Source organism: Bidens hawaiensis, unplaced genomic scaffold (assembly GCF_021521415.1).
Source record: "Bidens hawaiensis isolate Kalapana, Puna unplaced genomic scaffold, B.hawaiensis_p1.1 tig00001087_1, whole genome shotgun sequence".
Taxonomy (NCBI): Eukaryota; Viridiplantae; Streptophyta; class Magnoliopsida; order Asterales; family Asteraceae; genus Bidens; species Bidens hawaiensis.
Genome location: NW_027491062.1, coordinates 577,998 through 597,452, shown reverse-complemented (window position 1 = coordinate 597,452; position 19,455 = coordinate 577,998). Strand labels below are relative to the sequence as shown.

The 19,455-nt window shown below is 35.6% G+C and overlaps 1 long non-coding RNA gene and 2 pseudogenes across 2 annotated transcripts; all 3 read left to right on the top strand.

Moving 5' to 3' along the window:
• The first annotated feature begins 13,064 nt into the window (after positions 1–13,064).
• On the top strand, positions 13,065–14,205 carry LOC143557603 (ATP-dependent Clp protease ATP-binding subunit ClpA homolog CD4B, chloroplastic-like; annotated as a pseudogene). Its single transcript, XR_013139602.1, has 3 exons — positions 13,065–13,730; positions 13,831–13,946; positions 14,051–14,205. The product of XR_013139602.1 is annotated as an ATP-dependent Clp protease ATP-binding subunit ClpA homolog CD4B, chloroplastic-like (transcript).
• Positions 14,206–14,272: 67 nt separating this feature from the next.
• LOC143558266 (uncharacterized) lies at positions 14,273–14,733 on the top strand. Its single transcript, XR_013139709.1, has 3 exons — positions 14,273–14,417; positions 14,508–14,590; positions 14,664–14,733. It is a non-coding gene; the product is annotated as an uncharacterized LOC143558266 (long non-coding RNA).
• Positions 14,734–14,849: 116 nt separating this feature from the next.
• LOC143557594 (ATP-dependent Clp protease ATP-binding subunit ClpA homolog CD4B, chloroplastic pseudogene) lies at positions 14,850–15,181 on the top strand (annotated as a pseudogene).
• Positions 15,182–19,455: the final 4,274 nt, after the last annotated feature.

The following is a 19,455-nucleotide window of genomic DNA, read 5'->3' as shown; positions in this document are numbered from 1 at the left end:
GTCATATACTCTCAGCACCTCTTGTTCATCTTCATCCTCCATAACCGCTTCAGCTGTTTGACTGTCGACATACCACCATTTCAGATTCTTTAAGACATCCTTGGGCATTTGTTTCATCGGCACTTCTTTTAAACACCGGATAGGCTTATACTTCATTACCATCCAAGGTTTGCCATCAGCTCTCATTCTCTGTCTTTATCTTCAACAAGCTTCCCTTTCTGCGGCTTTAACAACTCGAACTTTCTCTCTTTTATACTTTCTTTCCACACGATCTTCCCAATAATCCTAGCCATATTATCATCACTCCTGTTTATTAACCCCAACTTGGCCAAATCCTTCACCTCACATTCAGGTAAGGTATTCAACGATCTCAACAACCTCTTAAAGTACTGAATCCCATCAAAGCGTTTAATCACAAATAGCCTCAACTGCTCATCATATAACCAGCATATAATACCCTTTTTCGATTCAGCATACCCTTTGATATTATAACTCTTTTTAAACATAGTTGGAACCGCTGGCTTCTTTGTCTTTACGAACCATTGAGCGTAGCCTTCTTTCCATCTCTGCTTCTCTTCCCATTCAGTCTCATCACTTCCCATATCTTGACCCACATTTGACTTATCAACATCTGGAATTTCATGTTCTACATTATCCTCCACAATCTCTCCCTCTTCAATCTCACTGTCAATCACAATCTCGGCTCCTATCTTCTCAATCTCTTCAACCGGTAACACATCGTCGTCACCTACAATATCGTCATCCAACATCTCCTCATCATTCACTACCACCACATCATCACCCCCTGATCCACCTGCTGCACCAGCTGACTCCCCCTGAGATGTGGAAGTCCCAAGAGTTTGTTCAGTTCTTGGCAACTCACCACCTGCACCTTTCGATGCATTGGGATCATCGTCTCTATCATTACTCTTCTTCGTCCTCAACTCATCGCCCTTGCAGCTCGTCTCCCCCTGAGATGCTAAGAACTGTTTTAAAACATCAAAAAGTTTACCGTGCTCAACCAGGAGGGACGACTGAATCTGATTTTCTGCAACAAGGCGCTGAATGGCGTGAGTCTGGATCAAGTTGATTCTTGACTGTTCTGCCACGACCCTTTCAAAAGTTGCTATCCTTTCTGAGTCAGATAAAGTTGCATCAAAATCAAATCTCATATGAGAAAAGTCTTGAGCATACGGTGGAGGGATTCCCAAGGTAGCCGGAACATCAGAAACAGGCTGAAAAGTAACCGCAGGTGGTATTGTAACAGATAAACCCGCGGTGGCAACCAAAGTCGACTCAACAAATCTTGCCACAACCTCCGATGGAGTAAGAGTAGGAGGTGGCAAGGAAACAATTTCTGGAGCCGAAAACTGAAAAGTAGTGGGTGGAATGCCAAAGGAAGATGATGTAGATATCATGGGAACACCCGAGGTGATCGGTCCTGACACAGTCATCGATGCAGGGACCATAGTCATACCAGATAAGGCGGGTGGAGAGAAACGAACCACCCTCGAGCTTTCACCAGCTCCCGAGCCTTCACCTGTTCTGACCCTTTTCGATCGACGAATCAACCGATCTAACTCCTCCTCAAAGTCAGATTCACTGTCATCTGTGTCTTTCTTTCTTTTTCCATGAATTCTTTCTTGGGCGACCAGAATCTGTCTTGCTTCAGCAACATCATCAGCTGAGGAGTCAGAGTCGGTTCTTTCAGAATCAGCTACAGACTTAGCTACCATCGACACATCAACACCAGAAACCTCTGCTACTGAGACCTGAATCTCTGCCTCAGGATCAACTCGCTCTATATCAAAGAACCCTTGGCCACCAAAAGCAGCTTCAAGGTCTACCTGTTCCTCCGGTGCCACAACAGGAGCAGCAGGCAATGCTTGCTGTACCACAGGTGGTGGTTGAGAAACAACTGCCTGTTGCGATGCTAGATCCCGAAACTCGTCTCCACGAGGAGCAACATACGCCGGGTTTATCAAATAACCAAATAACGGAGTATGTCGTGGACGAAGCTCTGGTTTACTTCGAGCACTCGACGATCTGCATTGTGCGAATATCCTCTTGCTGACACTCTCTACATATCGAATTGGACGGCGCTGAGGTAGCGTAGGAGCCACATGATTCAAGATCATTTGTAAGAATCTTGGATACATCAAGAATCTTTCACGAGCTACCGCACGTCTCTGACGATCTATTTCATAAAACACTCTGACTTTTTGGATACTAGGTTCCCAGCCGGATCTACACGGAAGTATCTCGTACTACGTAGGTGCGGAATCCCTACGTAAAACGATACGAGCGTTAGATGCGATATACGTTAAAACCAAGCACAAATACACGTTACAATACCCAAAAGACACTTTGTATTGCAACCCTTCAACACGTGATGTTCAATCACAATTACACGTACTGGAATCACCTTACAATACAAGCCGTAACATAGGTATATAAATACTTCGACAACTTCGCCTAACAGACTAGGCGAAGTTGTCAATAACTTCGCTTGTCCACAAGTTCGCTTATCTCAGGCGAACTTGTGAGACAACCTATACAAACCAAAACAAAACACACTAACACGATTACAGACACTAGATACTGAACTACAGACATAATGCACCAACAGACTCCCCTTTGACCGTTGCTCTCAATTCTAACAAACACAAAAGATCATCTGTTACAAAACATGCACCAACAACATTCAAGCAACCATGAACCACGGTATAATATGTAGTTTATGTTAGCCCGAATCATGTAGTCTGTTAGAATACTTTTCATGAAATCGAGTTTGCATTCTGACTGTTATACAACCGTTTTTTTCCCACTATATGCACGATATGCACATATGCCATTATTTGAAAAAAGTAAATGCATCATTGACTTTTATGTGTTAAAATGTTCTATGTTTGATCATCTTGTTAATGACTTCTTTTACTCAATATCAGAAAATGACTTTATGATGTCAAAGTCAACATCTTCATGAAAGTTTTCTATTGAAGTTCTTTGGCTCTTGGCAGAAAGACATGAAGAAATTCCAACATATACATTTTTTCTGAAAGGCTCCAACATATGCATACATACATATACTACAAACACATATCTATATATAGATATGCATATTATAATGATCAACATGTCTATATGACTATTTATATTTTGTATATTATATGCATGGCCTGCTATATGTCTCCATCATCATTGGAAATTCCTCCTACAATCATGAGAATGTTGAGATCATACATATTTTTGGGCCCATGTTATAGGGCTGAAGGTGACAACATATTTGGGCCCATGAGGATTAAATAAGATAATTAGGGAAATTAGATATTTAATTTTTAACATATTGAGAATATTCTTTTTGGTTAGCAATATATCTGAAACACATATTAGATGTGATAATAATGTTTATTTGTCTCAATCAAGTACACCTTCTATATGATATCATTACTGAACCAAACGTTGAGATAGTTAAACTCGGTTCTATTGATTTTTGTACATAGATCGTATTGGTAGAATCGATCTTATCTACAACTGGGATTGACTCGAGGTTGAGACTGAATGTCACATTCAGTCTCAATCTCGAGCACTGTAAGGTAATTTATCGGTCTTGATGCAAGAACTCAATATTCTCAATTAAATTAACATGTTGAAATGCTGTGTGTGAGTATTCATAAGTAAAATATATATATCGAAATTTGACCTCATGCATGTGTGTTTTGAACAATATAGTGTTTTAATCATCATCATTCATCAATTGAAGATAACTAAGCAAAAATACTATGAAAATGAGTTGAAATAAAACATGAGTTTATGATGTCAAAATGATGATTTATACTGGAATTGTTTTTTTTATCGCCTATGCTAACAAATGATGAACCGGCAAGTTTTATTGATCAAAGTTAGCCTTAAAAGATCACTTACATCTATATAAGTTTGTTGAAAGTGTTGGTAGTGCAAGTGGAAGTGATAAAAAAAAGAGTTATGAAAATTTTGGATTAGGACGGGTCAAACGGGTCGAAATAAAAAAGAGATTCATATTCTATAATAAGTAATTCATTCGAAAACAAATGATGCTCAACGATAAGTAAATACTAATGTAGTATGTGTATTAACTAAAGATGTGAAAATGATCAAATGACAAGAACTTATGCTTCAAACTCAAAGAAACACACTAATGGTAAGCCAACTTTTATGAAATCGACAAGCGGAGGAAAGATGCTTGCAAATTGAAGATCGAAAAGGGAAAAGCGAGTTTACACATCATTGAGTTTGAAAGTATATATAAACTATCTGACTGTTTATATGGACTGTAAATTATGTCTTTAATTGTCGGTGTGAGTTGTGATTATATATGTATTAACTCATAGTGCATACATATGATAAATGGTTCATACTTGATAGTGAGATAAGTCAAGAGATCACAGAAAAGAGGTGATACAGAAATGAGAAACAATATTATATATACAAAGTACATAAGTAAAAATATGGTGTCCAAATTGTTTGAATGAAAATGGTGTGTGTCTTTAAAATCTATGAGTTATATATTGGCATGATATTGTGTAATGGTTCCCAAATAAAAGAACAAGAGATTTTAGATTGGTCCTTTTTTATGAAATTATTATGTATCAAATTAACACAAAAATTTCTAAGCAAATTCCTTCACCACATACTATATTTTAAAAAATCTGAGACCAATTTGTGAAAATATTATAAAAAGTGTTTTAACAAAAAATCAAGGTTTTTACACGTGTAGAAATAGTTCAATGGTCCCAAATACATAAGCAAATTCCAACTTGAAAAGTGTTATGATAGGTTTGTGAAACACTAAAATTCTATGGCCTCTATGCTATCCACATAAAAGGAGTGTAAGCCGTATAATTATCTATACTATATATAATGTATGAAACATGGACAAATTAAGACATCAACATTTTAAGTAATTCATAACTTGTAAAGCTTAAGGTATACCTTCTATAGCATGTAAGATAGGGACAAACTTGTCTATCTATACTATATATAATACACCAAACAATGGAAAATTAAGACACTTAGATTTTAAGTAATTTACAACTTAATTAACAAATGGTACAATTTACATAGCATATTGAAGATGGGCAAAATAGTAAACTACAACTTTTTAAATATAGTTACAATATTGTCCCCTCAACTTTAATCAAATTTTATAAATTTAAGTAATAGTTACAACCTTAGCCCTTTAACTTTTAACCATATATTATTTTTAATTTCACATTTAACCTAACTTCCACCCAAAACTTTTAAACGATCATAATTTTTTCATACATTTATATATATTTTTAAAACGACACCATAAAAACAAGAATTTTATTCTCTTTAATTAGAGTATGATATTGCCTTAGCTTTTATTAGTTAAACAAATTAACATTTACGTAGCGGTGTTTGCGATCCGGTTTTGATGGCCTTTAAATAAACAATTAGTAGCGGTTTTTGATCATGTAAACCAAAACAGAAAGGTTAAAAATTGAAACCAAATCACTATCAACGATATGTGTTCCCGCTGCATTGCGCGGGCACCCGTCTAGTTAGAAAATATAAATGAAAAAAGTTATAACATGCCCCCTCAACTTTACTCAACTTTTGTAAATTTAAAATAATTATTACAACTTTGAACCTTCATCTTTACCTATGTATTCTTTTTTTATTTTAATTGTAACCAACTTCCCACCAACGATTTTTCAACGGCCGTAACTTTTTCATACCTTAATAAATTTTTTTAAAAATTACACCATAAAAACGAGCATTTTATTGTCTTTAATTTGGGTATGGTATTGCTATAGTTTTTTTCAATTAAAAAAATTAACATGTTACATATTGCGTTCACAATTCGGTTTCTAAGTTAAATAGTGAGCTAAACAGTTGGTTTGATTTTTTTCATTGAAAACGAGAACTAAAGCGTCGAAAATTTAAACTGAATCGCTACTAATGGTTTGGTTTCACGCATTGAGTTTCAATAATAAGTTTACAGTCCGGTCCAGTTTTATATGGCCTATTTTTGGTATAAACCGTAAACCGAACTGTTTTCTATTGTTTGAACATTCAGAAACCAGCGAATCAAAAGTGGCAATTGGTTTAAACGTTTTCAAGATTTCAAACGAACTTTGAACATCCGTAATTGTTACATGATTACGGGGATTTTGGTTTCCCGCAACATCGCGCGGGCACCCGTCTAGTTTTTATGATAGATAAAATGGTAATGTTAAGGTTTACTATGAGTGAACCCGAAAAGGAAGCTTGATTGAGTTCATAAAAAAAGTACTTTTGTAACAAACAAATATAATCAAGACGCACGAGGTCTTTATAAACGGTAGGCTAGGCGGATGCATGTACACAACTTCCTTTAGTTCTCTTCGTAATAAACATTTTTCACATCAAGTTGATGTACATAATATGTTTTAGGGAGTCATGAGTGCTAAACTTTGATAAATTAAATTTCACCGCAATTTACGCTTACCTTTTGAGTCTTATCATCACTTTTGAAAATTTACACTTACCTTTTGATACGTTATGTGTCATGTTTTATGTCCGTCAGACACATTCTTTTTTTTTTCTAGAATCCACATTGATCGCATTTACACTAGGTGGACGGGACATGCACCAAAGCGTAAAACTTTATATTTGAAGGATTTTCCACTACATAAAAAACTTGAATCATATATACGAAATGATCAACTTTTTGACTTTGAATCCCTTCCTTTTGCAAGCTCTTTAAAATTCAATTTAGCTTTAGCTTCTTTTCATTTTGATAGGAGTAGGTGCTTGCTCCTCGCTCGTTGTCTAATAAATGAGTCTGGTAGGCAATGAGTAAGAGAATGAAGCCCCCACCGAGCCTCTGATGAGAAAGAGTCTGTTGCAGTGTTCTTGTAAGCAAATTCAACCATTTCTTCAGAAGAATGACAACCTGTAATAAAACACACGCCCCACCTCTTATTTTTGATAAAGAAAACGTTAAATTTGTCATTCATAATCTAGGTCATGAAGAATAGACACCAACATAAACACGAGTTTACATTATTCTTCTGCTTAATTATTAACACTAATCAAAGTTGTTTGAATGAACGTGACCAAGCCACATAAAATTAGGTCGAGTTAAACTTGAGTGTTTTATTTTCAACAATTTTTTTTAAAAGAAACATATTTTGAATTTTCTTCAAAAAGTTAGCTAACATTTAAAACAACTTATTTATTTATTTTCCAACAATTTCTAACAAATTAAAGTCGAAATCAAAATCAAATTTAACACTCCAAAACTCACCACCACATCTCATATTCTTGGGTTAATTTTAACCACGAATAACAATAAATAATCAAGTAATAATCAAGTGTTATCTTATGCATTATTGATTATTGAACACTTATCATGAAGGGAAATATATTGCTATAGTTGGATACTTGGATGCTTGTTTATAGTTACTAAAGAATTTTTTTTTGTAAGTGAAATCATAATGTGCTAATGTTGACAGGCTTTTAAAAAAGTTGTTTGAAAGCTTTTTGAAAGAGGAAAGTATTCATTTCGACGTTTAATTCTGGATTTTGTTTGTTTTTTTATGCCACAAACTATCTTGAGTTATCCTATGGTCTTGTAGTTTGTGATTGAAATGTGACGATAAGGGTTAACCTGCGTGTTGGTGTGTTATCTTATGTATTATTAAACAGTCATTATGAAGGGAAATATATTGCTATAGTTGGAAGATTGTTTAGAGTTACTAAACGTAATTTATTTTCATAGTTTTGAGGCTTGTGCACATTAACAGAGTTATGATATATTGCACATCATCAGATTTTCATGCAAAATTAGTACTAGAAGCTTATGTTTGGCTTTTAATATCTATTCTTCTGAATATTATAGAAATCTGTTGTTTTTGCAGAATTCTCTGGCTGCAATCATGGCAGGGGCTTTGGTGCAATCTACCAGCTTTCCTTCAGCAGTTTCAAGTGAAAGCAAGGTCCGTTCAAAGCGATCTGGTAATGCAAAACGAGCAGTCAAGAAATGTAACGATTCCGACAAAATTAGGTATACCCTAACCGGTATATACTATTTATGTGTTATCTAATAATGAATATATTAATTATAATGTGTTTATACGAGTATGTATGATTCACAGTACGGATTATACTCGATTATACAGTTAATCGTATTGGAAATACGATTAACCGATTAACGGTTATTGAAGCCCGAACGAATCGAGGATTACATTATAGACGAGATATATAATATTTAGTGATGTTTACGAAGTGTTAAAGCTTCGGGATAAGTGAATTAAAGCACAGAGAAAGAATTTCGATTTAATGGTACGTCGGTACGTTAAACGAAACCTTTAATACCAAACCAAGCAAGAGACGATCGATCAAGCCGAAAAAGATGCGCAATTATTAATAATATGATGTTTTAAGATAATAAATGTCATGGTTTAAGTTTTTAAAGTTTTTAAATCGGTTTTAAATAAATTTCTTTTTTTAAGCCGAAAACGACCATTTTAGCCTCGTTTTAAGTTAGATTAAACCTTTAACCGAAAAACGAACTGAACCAGATTATCCAAAACGTTATCCAGATTTCAGAAATCCAAATATGTGGCTAGAAATGGAGAGGTGGGTCCCACCCCACCCCCCTTGAGTTCCGATCGGCAAGGGGATATACCCCTTTGCCTTTGTTATTTTTTTTAACAACACATTCAACATTCTTCCACTTTCTCTCCAAATTATGAACTAAAACCTGAGTTTGTAGCAAGAAAATCAAGGTAAAAATCGTGTTATTTAAGTGTTCATCTTCGTTTCTTGAGTTTATTTGCAAGAAAATGAGGTTTCAAAGATGAAAACCGATTCTTGCATGATCAAGTGATGTATACGGGTTATACAAGGGATCTTGGTCCAAGAAAGGAGTTAAACGAGCCAAAAACGAATTTTTACGGTTTAAACTTTAGTTTTGAAACAATAACCGAAACTTGCTTGGTATTGTGGTATGTTGGTTGTAGGTTCTGTAATTAGTGGTAGATAAGGCGGAAAAACGAGTTTGTAGCTTGCAGTGGCGGAGATCGAAAGGTATATTCGGTTTTTATATAAGTATGAGTTTTTGGACAGATTGTGGTATATTTAGAGTTAGGCTACGAAATTTCACAGAGATGATCTACACATGGAAATATGAGATCTGTGAAATTTGGTAATTTTTGGACAAATGATGAATATTTGGTGAATTTAATGCTCGGTTTTGGCTAAAAATGGTGAAAAATAGTTAAATATCATGAAAATTCTGGAAAATTCCAGATAAGCTTTTTATAACATGTATAAGTCATACACAAAATTTTAGGTTTGTTGGAGAAGTCTAAGTAAGCTTTTCGGTTAAACGAGTTCTAGGATTTTCTAGCTCGGTTTTAGTGAAAATGGCATGTAAAAAAAGATTTTGGTTCTGGAAAAAATTACAGGGGACTATGGAGATGGCAGGGGTCATCCAGGAAAAATTTGGGATTTTTCTAAGGTCGTTTGGTAATTACGACATATTTAGTGTTTAAATGGTGTTTAAAAATAGATAAATAAATTTTACATATAAAAATTAATTCTGGAAATATTTTTATAAAATTCCCCACTGTCAAAAAGTGATTTGTGCAAAATTTCAAGATCCGAGATTAAACGGATAATTATTTGTGCTAAAAAGAAAATAAAAACAAACTTTTAAAGCTTAAAACGCGTAAACCGGTAAAGTTCGCCTAAACGAACTGACTGGTGTATAAAAACCCTAAAAATGAACTAATTTCATATAACTGAGTTAAATGTAAATCATCCGAAAATAATTCGGATGATTTGAGTAATTTTATTCGATTTAACAGTTTCCGGTACACTAAAGACGGAAACGGGTCCCACGGCCAATCGGGGCGTCTAAACCGAGCTCTAATTTCACAACTTTAATTAAATTATCAGTCAACAACTATCTTCGGGTCGTGTGTGACCAAACTTATTTTTGAAACGTAAAAACGGATAACCGTGCTGGGCACGCAAAAACGGGGAAAACAAACTAATAGTAATTTTAACTATTGAACTCTAAACGATATCACAATCTGAGTCCGGAGAAGTGTTTCTGGGTTCACATTGCCCCCGGAACGGATACAGTACTGGGTTAACAGTGTCCCAGATGTACCGGTTAACACGGTTAAAGTTATATTAATAGTGATTGTATAGTAACGAACTTAGGGATCGTATTACAGATCCGGATTAAAAGCTTGCGTACTGTGTTATCTGCTTGTTTACGATAAGGTGAGTTTCACGAGCCTCTTTTTCTGAATTTTTTTAAATATTTTCCCGGGGCGGAAAGCATGTTACTATTGAAATGTTTAAGTACATACCGAACGCATGGATTTGCGTGTATTTATATATGTTTTATTGTACGGGAATCGTACGGAAATGTACTAAGATGGTAATTGTCTGAGTTGCTAACATTGTAAGGCCCCGCAACATGAGTGATTAGCTGAAAGCCGGTAGAGTGTGAATAGTACTATTGGTCTGACAAACCCAACTGGTCCGGCATGGATTTGCTGATGTTTCCCAGCCAGTTGCACATGTCTATTTTGTTGTTAATTATTTTGCTATGTAATGTTAGGCATAGCGGTTTGGGGCAGGTCCGTGGGCGGAGTATGCCACGGGGTTGTGTGTGGATAGTCAAAGGTTTCACTTGTGGGCTCAGCATAATTACATCGCTAATATATGATTATTATAATGATTTGTCACTGTTTATTTAAATTAGTGAAACTCACCAACTATTCGTAGTTGACCCGTTTTCTTTACATGCTTTCTAGGTACTCCCAAACTGGAATAATTGCTTCATGCTTGATGATGCGTGCTTTTTGTGGAAGCTTAATGATCTTTTTGTATTAAATATGTTAATGTAATGTTGGTAAAACTTATGTGCTAACGCCTAGACGATAACTAAACTCGGAACAATGTAATATGGTGTGATCTAATGTAGTGGTGTTTTCTTTATAAGCAATGCTGTTGATATCAGACGTGTCTGTTGCATCCCGTTTACGTTTCCGCTGCGGTTACGGCGTGTTACCGAACTTGGTATCAGAGCCATTGGTTATAAAGAATTAGGATGTCTATAAAAGATACCTAAAATATAACCAGTAGCTCAAGTATTATAGGATCTGAATATCAACTAATAATTTATAGTGACGAGATCTGGATGAACTTGGATGGACAAGTGAGTTATTATGGTCCGGAACATAATAACAGACTTGTCCGCACGAGGGAATTCAGGGGAAGTCACGGGGAACATTAATAGGTAAAATCGGCAACATATGTGTAAGTATATGATAATATTTTTATGTGACAAAGTTGTATAAGTATGTGTATATTAATCATGATTTACATTATGGAAGAAACTATACGTTTGCTAACTTGTGTACAGGTAGGGATGTCGAGATCACGAAGTCTGTCCGTGGAGGAGGACCCGGAGGAGGTCAGTTCCGGGAACTCCAGGAGCTTACGCCTAGCATCCAGCACTGAGCCTAGTGAGACTAGCCGTAGGAGTGCTAGCCTGTCCTCCCCTACTAGGGTTGCCAGATCCCCCACCCCACCCGCACCACAGGCCACCCCTACCCCTCCCAGACCTGGACCCCGCCTCACGGCGCGGATCAGTGTCCCTTATGTCCCACCTACCTCTACCCCACCCAGACCTACTTTCCACAGGGGCGAGTCCTCCCGCCCCCAGCCTGAGCCTGTGCCTCCACCCGTGTGGGGTACCCCTAGGCTGGAGAGGGATGAGCGTCCCTCCTCCGAGGCTGCATGGCTCCGAGTGCTCCACGAGCAGGTGGTTGAGCACACCATCGCCTTGACGGTGGGGATCCAGAGGAGGAGACACTTGGCGGACTGCGTACTGGACAGCCAGTACGCGATTGGCCAGCTGAGGAGGGAGGGCGCATACTCCCAGTGGATGATTGACCGGATGGAGACACGGATCCGGGGTTTGCTAGTGGTGTTGGTGGTGATGGTGGCAGTGTTGGTGTGGTTGGTATACCACCATGCTTAGATTATGTTAGGGTGGTAGTAGTCAGGGTCCGTTTTTTGATACTCTGTGTAAGCAGTTAGTGGCGATGCTAACATAGAGTGAATCTTGGGTAGTTATAGTACAGCCACTAGCCCATAGGTGTGTGTCTTTAAAATCTATGAGTTATATATTGGCATGATATTGTGTAATGGTTCCCAAATAAAAGAACAAGAGATTTTAGATTGGTCCTTTTTTATGAAGTTATTATGTATCAAATTAACACAAAAATTTCTAAGCAAATTCCTTCACCACATACTATATTTTAAAAAATCCGAGACCAATTTGTGAAAATATTATAAAAAGTGTTTTAACAAAAAATCAAGGTTTTTACACGTAAAGAAATAGTTCAATGGTCCCAAATACATAAGCAAATTCCAACTTGAAAAGTGTTATGATAGGTTTGTGAAACACTAAAATTCTATGGCCTCTATGCTATCCACATAAAAGGAGTGTAAGCCGTATAATTATCTATACTATATATAATGTATGAAACATGGACAAATTAAGACATCAACATTTTAAGTAATTCATAACTTGTAAAGCTTAAGGTATACCTTCTATAGCATGTAAGATAGGGACAAACTTGTCTATCTATACTATATATAATACACCAAACAATGGAAAATTAAGACACTTAGATTTTAAGTAATTTACAACTTAATTAACAAATGGTACAATTTACATAGCATATTGAAGATGGGCAAAATAGTAAACTACAACTTTTTAAATATAGTTACAATATTGTCCCCTCAACTTTAATCAAATTTTATAAATTTAAGTAATAGTTACAACCTTAGCCCTTTAACTTTTAACCATATATTATTTTTAATTTCACATTTAACCTAACTTCCACCCAAAACAGTCATTATGAAGGGAAATATATTGCTATAGTTGGAAGATTGTTTAGAGTTACTAAACGAAATTTATTTTCATAGTTTTGAGGCTTGTGCACATTAACAGAGTTATGATATATTGCACATCATCAGATTTTCATGCAAAATTAGTACTAGAAGCTTATGTTTGGCTTTTAATATCTATTCTTCTGAATATTATAGAAATCTGTTGTTTTTGCAGAATTCTCTGGCTGCAATCATGGCAGGGGCTTTGGTGCAATCTACCAGCTTTCCTTCAGCAGTTTCAAGTGAAAGCAAGGTCCGTTCAAAGCGATCTGGTAATGCAAAACGAGCAGTCAAGATGATGAGTGGCTTACAAGCTCCACCAATGAGGGTGAGAACCTTTTCTGGTTTGCGGGGAGCTAATGCTTTAGACAACTTGGTCCAAAGAGGCCAAGATTTCCACTCAAAAGTTGCAGCTGCCACCTCAGTTAGAAAAGCAAAGCCTTCTAGAGTTGTACCAAGAGCCATGTTTGAACGTTTCACTGAAAAGGCTATTAAAGTAATTATGCTTGCACAAGAGGAAGCGAGAAGGCTTGGCCACAATTTTGTGGGTACAGAGCAGATTTTATTAGGTCTTATTGGTGAAGGCACTGGTATTGCAGCAAAGGTCCTGAAGTCAATGGGGATTAATTTGAAAGATGCACGTGTTGAGGTGGAAAAGATTATTGGTAGGGGCAGTGGATTTGTTGCTGTTGAGATTCCATTTACTCCTCGTGCCAAACGTGTATTGGAACTCTCATTAGAAGAGGGCCGACAACTCGGTAATTCCCTTGTCGAAACATTACATATGTTTTTGAGTATCTAAATCATCATAAATTAAAAAATTTGGCTAACGTATTTTACCATGGATTGTTGTTTCAGGTCATAATTATATTGGATCAGAGCATTTGCTTCTTGGTTTGCTTCGTGAGGGTGAAGGTGTAGCAGCTCGTGTTCTTGAGAATCTAGGTGCAGACCCAAATAACATTCGAACACAGGTGAATTATCTCCATTATATATATACTAATCTCTACTCTATTTTTTAATTTCATTCATCAAGATTCATGCTTTATATGTTTTAATCTTTAACCGTTTTGAGTAGGTTATCAGAATGGTTGGTGAGAAGCTGTGGGTGCAGGAGTTGGTGGTGGGACCTCTGGTAACAAGATGCCAACACTGGAGGAATATGGTACCAACTTAACAAAGCTAGCAGAAGAGGTAGCTACTGTCATGTTATCTTTAGTTGTGTACCTTTAAGCATTTTTTTTTGTTTTTTTTACAATTAGCTACTGTCATGTTATCTTTTAGTTGTGCACTAGAGAGACGGTTCCAGCCCGTAAAGGTGCCCGAGCCCACAGTTGATGAAACCATACAGATTCTTAGGGGGCTTCGTGAAAGATACGAAATTCACCACGTTACACTGATGATGCACTTGTAGCTGCTGCCCAGCTGTCATATCAGTACATAAGGTATACAAATTTTTTATTTGTTTCAGATTATCATCTGTATTATTATTATTATGGTGATACACGTATCTGATGATTTATCTAAACATGTAGTGACCGTTTTCTGCCTGATAAAGCTATTGATTTAATCGATGAAGCCGGTTCTCGTGTTAGACTTCGTCGTACGTATATGCTTTGTATATCTTTATATTGTTTTCTTTACTTTAATCAGCCATTAATTATGATCTATGTATCCTTTTCAGCTTCCAGAAGAAGCTAAAGAGCTTGAAAAAGAAATTAGGCAGATAACAAAAGAAAAGAATGAAGCAGTTCGTGGCCATTAATTATGGAACGACACACCGTGTCAAAACTCATCAGTTCAACCGAATCAAGAGCCTGGTGACCGAAGAGCTAAAACAATATTTCCGGCCCGAGTTCTTAAACAGATTAGATGAAATGATCGTGTTCCGACAGTTGACCAAACTGGAAGTCAAAGAGATTGCTGACATCATGTTGAAGGAAGTCTTCGAGCGGCTAAAAGGTAAGGAAATAGAACTTCAAGTGACCGTGTGGTGGAGGAAGGTTACAACCCGAGCTATGGTGCACGTCCATTAAGACGGGCGATCATGAGGTTGTTGGAAGACAGCATGGCGGAGAAGATGCTTGCGCGTGACATTAAGGAAGGCGATTCGGTAACCGTGGATGTTGATTCTGATGGTAATGTGACTGTGCTCAACGGTAGCAGTGGCGCTCCACCGGAGGCATTGCCGGAGCCGATATCTGTGTAGACAAAGGTTAATCTTTCGGCTTAAGTTATGTATGTTGTTTTTATACTGTGCTGCTTTTTATTAATTGCTTTTCGTATAAGGACATTTGACACTGCCTTGTTGAGGTGGTGATGAATTTGCATGCACAGTCCAGCCACGTCACAGGGTCAATAGATGTTGCAGATTTTTTCTTTTCATAATAAATGATCCTAGTAGAATGTATGTATATCTGCCTTGTTAAGGTTTGTGTTTATGTTAGGATGTTTTATGCTAGTTTAATCATGAATTTATAAAACCGCCCGGTTGTCAATGAGGAAGCTGAGTCTAACCAGCGTTGACTCGGATCTGAGAAAAAAGTTGACCTCGTATACGACTAATGGCTATCAACTATTCGATTAACGAGATATATGTTCAATGTAACATACAGAGAGACTGCTGGTTTAGATGAAGTGTGAAATGCTGGAAACAGTAAAAAACTGGCAAATGTTCAACTGAAGATTCGTGTGTTTTAAAATACACAAAACATCACACATTTTGTGTCTTAACTAACTAAAATAGTTATCTATACGTTTGTCAACTATTGCAAGCTACATTGTTGAATGTCGACAATAATGAGTTGTTTAAGATGGTAATCTATACGTTTGTCAACTATTGCAAGCTACATTGTTGATTGTCGACAATAATGAGCTGTTTAAGAAAAGCAATAATGGATTATAACTTATAAGATTGTCAAAAACACACAAATTTGATGTTATTTACCTAATATATTATGGCATATAATTCTCTTTAGTCTTACAAAATTACATACTTTTTTAAAATGATAGCTTTTTTTCCCCGTAAGTTATGTTTACCTCATAAGAGGATCCAGTTATAAAATAATACTCTCTCCGTCTATTTGAAAGTGTCCACATTTCCTTTTTAGTTCGTCCCATTACAAGTGTCAATTTTCAAACTTTATAATTAATTTTCAAATTTACCCTTAAAAGTTCAATAATTCAACTTTATTAAATTTTGTTTTTTTATATATGTAAAGGGTATTAAAATCATTTGTTAAAAAAAAGTGCAGTCATTCAAACTTTCATAAATTTTGTGTTTTCCAAACCATGACACTTATAGAGGGACAGAGGGAGTAGTTTTTTTTTATTTTATAATGCTTTTCATACATAATTTGAGAAGGGGATAGCAGCAATTGTCTATTTTTTCTTTTTCTTTTTTTTCTTATTTTTCAAACGTCAAAGAGCTATCTTCCAATTTATCATTCACATCACTATTCCAACCTACCATTCACATCACTTGGATTGGAATTCTTAGACCCTATTATAGGGTTATCATAGCGCTATTGGTGTGATTTACTGAATACGATGACGATAATGATCACTTAGAATTCTTAATTTTCACATTTCTTTTAGATTGCAATGCATAAAATAAATATAACTATTAGTAGTATCAAGGACATAATGGCAGAGGCTTATGAATTTCCAGTTACATCTTCAACCCAAATCCAACTAATAAGTTCATATAATCATATATTTAGTAAAGCGACACTAACGATAAAAAAAAGGTAAGACTGAATTGATATGAACAAAATTTCCCTTAACACTTGTTGAATAGGCACAGTCATGCTCTTCATATTAGTTCATCTTTTCTTCACTTTGTAATTAAGACGAAAGTAACGAACATATCAAATCTTGAGTGCATGTTGACTATTTAGGTTAGTGACTGCAAGGCCGTTATTACAAAACCTCAATCCGACACTGAGTACTAGCGAAGAAAATACACATGCTGCCGATGAGGCTTTTGAGATTGACTGGCGGTTGGTGTTTTTAGTGTGTTACTGTTAGGAATATAAGCAAAAGGAGATGTGTTGACACGTCTGATGGAGGTAGATGAGTGTCAAATTTTTAATGGATGTACGTGGCACAAATGATATCCATGCACTCATACTTCAGGATGCTTTTCTTTTAAGAGATATTGAAAAAAATAAAAAAAATAGAACTTTCAAGATACAAATGTACATACTATCTAAGCTAGGGATGAGCGAAATCGGTACGAGTATCGGTTGGTACCGGTACCGAACCGGTACCAGTACCGAAATCGGTACCGATTTGATACTGTCGCTACCGATTCGGTACCAAAGTTTTAATTTTCGGGACCGGTATTTCCCGAATTTTTACCTTCAATCACGGTACCGTCCCGGTCTCGTACCGGTACTGGTACCGAACCGAATATTTCGGTACCGGTACTGGTACCAAGAATTCGTGAATTTCGGGACCGGGGTTTTCGAGACCGGGACCGGTCGGTACCGGTACGGTCCCAATCTCATCCCTAATCGATATTGACGCCTTTTATAATTTTCGTTATTCTAGTCACATAATATAATGCTTAATACAAAATCATAAATAACCGTTGCGATGTGTTTATTCGTTATTTTAGTGATTACAATGTTGTAAAAGTAGGGTTCCAAGGCTGAGTACTCCCCGAGTACTCGCTACGAGGTATGTTGCTGATGCGAGTTTCTATAATTCCGCCTAGTTACTAAGAGTTGACTAAAGGTGGTCAACCTAGTCAGAATCGCAACTAGTCGGTGAACTTGAGCCGATTTGGCTTAAAAAAATAAAACATAACTCGTTTTTCTTTAAAATTAAAGAATAAATATCATTTTTTTACTTAATGACTAACAATTTTTAGAATAATTTATTATTTAAAACTATATTTCTCTTATCTTTACCTATTTTATTATAAATATTAGTAAATTTTTGATATTCGACATATATATAATATCCAAAAACTAATTTCCTTTATATTTACCATGTCCGAATACTCTCCGAGTACTCCCCGAGTACTCCAAGTACACCCAACTCCCTAGTCGGCCGCCTAGCGACTTTTGCAACCTTCAGTGATTATATGAGTAATGAATGTTAACTTATGCTCTATATAGAGCTCTTGGTTCATCATAATCTTGTATACACTCTTTTAATGATTGATTATATGAGTATAGGTATATTCTTCTAACAAAACTTTTACTCGCAACTCTAATAAGATATTGACAATTGAAAAAAAAAAATCTGCGAAAGAGAATATTGAGTTGATCCATCCATTTTATACACGCACATTTACATGTTAATTACCTAGTAAATGCATCTATATATCCACCAAATATATTGCTCTTATAAATTGATGGTTACAAAGAAAACGAGCTTAAAAGTGTTATAATTAGCCATTCCTATTTTTGTGGGATGATAAAATGGTTTGAGTGTAAAATACGAGGTCAATGGATCTTATCTCTATGATATAAAACATTTAGCTTTTTAAAAAAAATGTTATAGTTAACCGAAACACAATTAGTCAAACGCCAATGATCACATTAGACAAATTGGGCTTTCAAGTATTCATATTGAGTTTTGCTATTCTGTCACTTTTATATTAGTCTATGCACTTTATAACCGGTTCACCAAGACACTATTAAAGAGACTACATAATTGTATTATGTCTCTATGTGATTAAATCGTTATAATATACTATTGAGCCACTAAGATGTCATCCATTATGGAGAGACTTAATTGTGTTGTATTATGGCCTATGCCATTAATTGACTGTAATTAAGTTGGTTAATATGAAAGGTGTACATTATATGTCTGTAATTTGTCTAGCATTTACTTGAAATTGCTAGTTCTTGTTTCTCAATCAGATTCTAGTTTATTTAACATTAGTTTACTTCAATCAAACAATATATTTGGTTCTATTTGCATCATCAGAAAAACTACTCGTGGATACAACACCATATTTACCTTTGTTATTTATGTTGATTAGTTTTTTCAATAGCTTGAGATGTCTATCTATCCAGAAAAAGAAATGATTAGACGATGATATTTGTAGCATGAATAAAAAATATTTAAATACAAAAATCTACTCATATCATATATATATATATATATATATATATATATATATATATATGTTACATATATTGATTTGTTATATATATAAAAATTGAGCATTGTTTATAAAATTCTATTTAAATCAAAGTTTAGTTTGATCGACAATATCCGCACCTAACAACACACTAATATATTGCCATATTTAGAAAATAGGTTCTTTATGATGTAAAGGTCTTAATATATGATAACTTCCATCATTGGCGGCCTACTAAAAGGCCACTTTCGGCTTTTATATAAGGGCATGTAGCATGGCACCAAGTTATTGAGGATAATATATATAAGTGATTACGTTGGTTTAAATAAGATTACAATATCATATCATATGACGATCTAAATGACATCTCCCAATGATTGTTA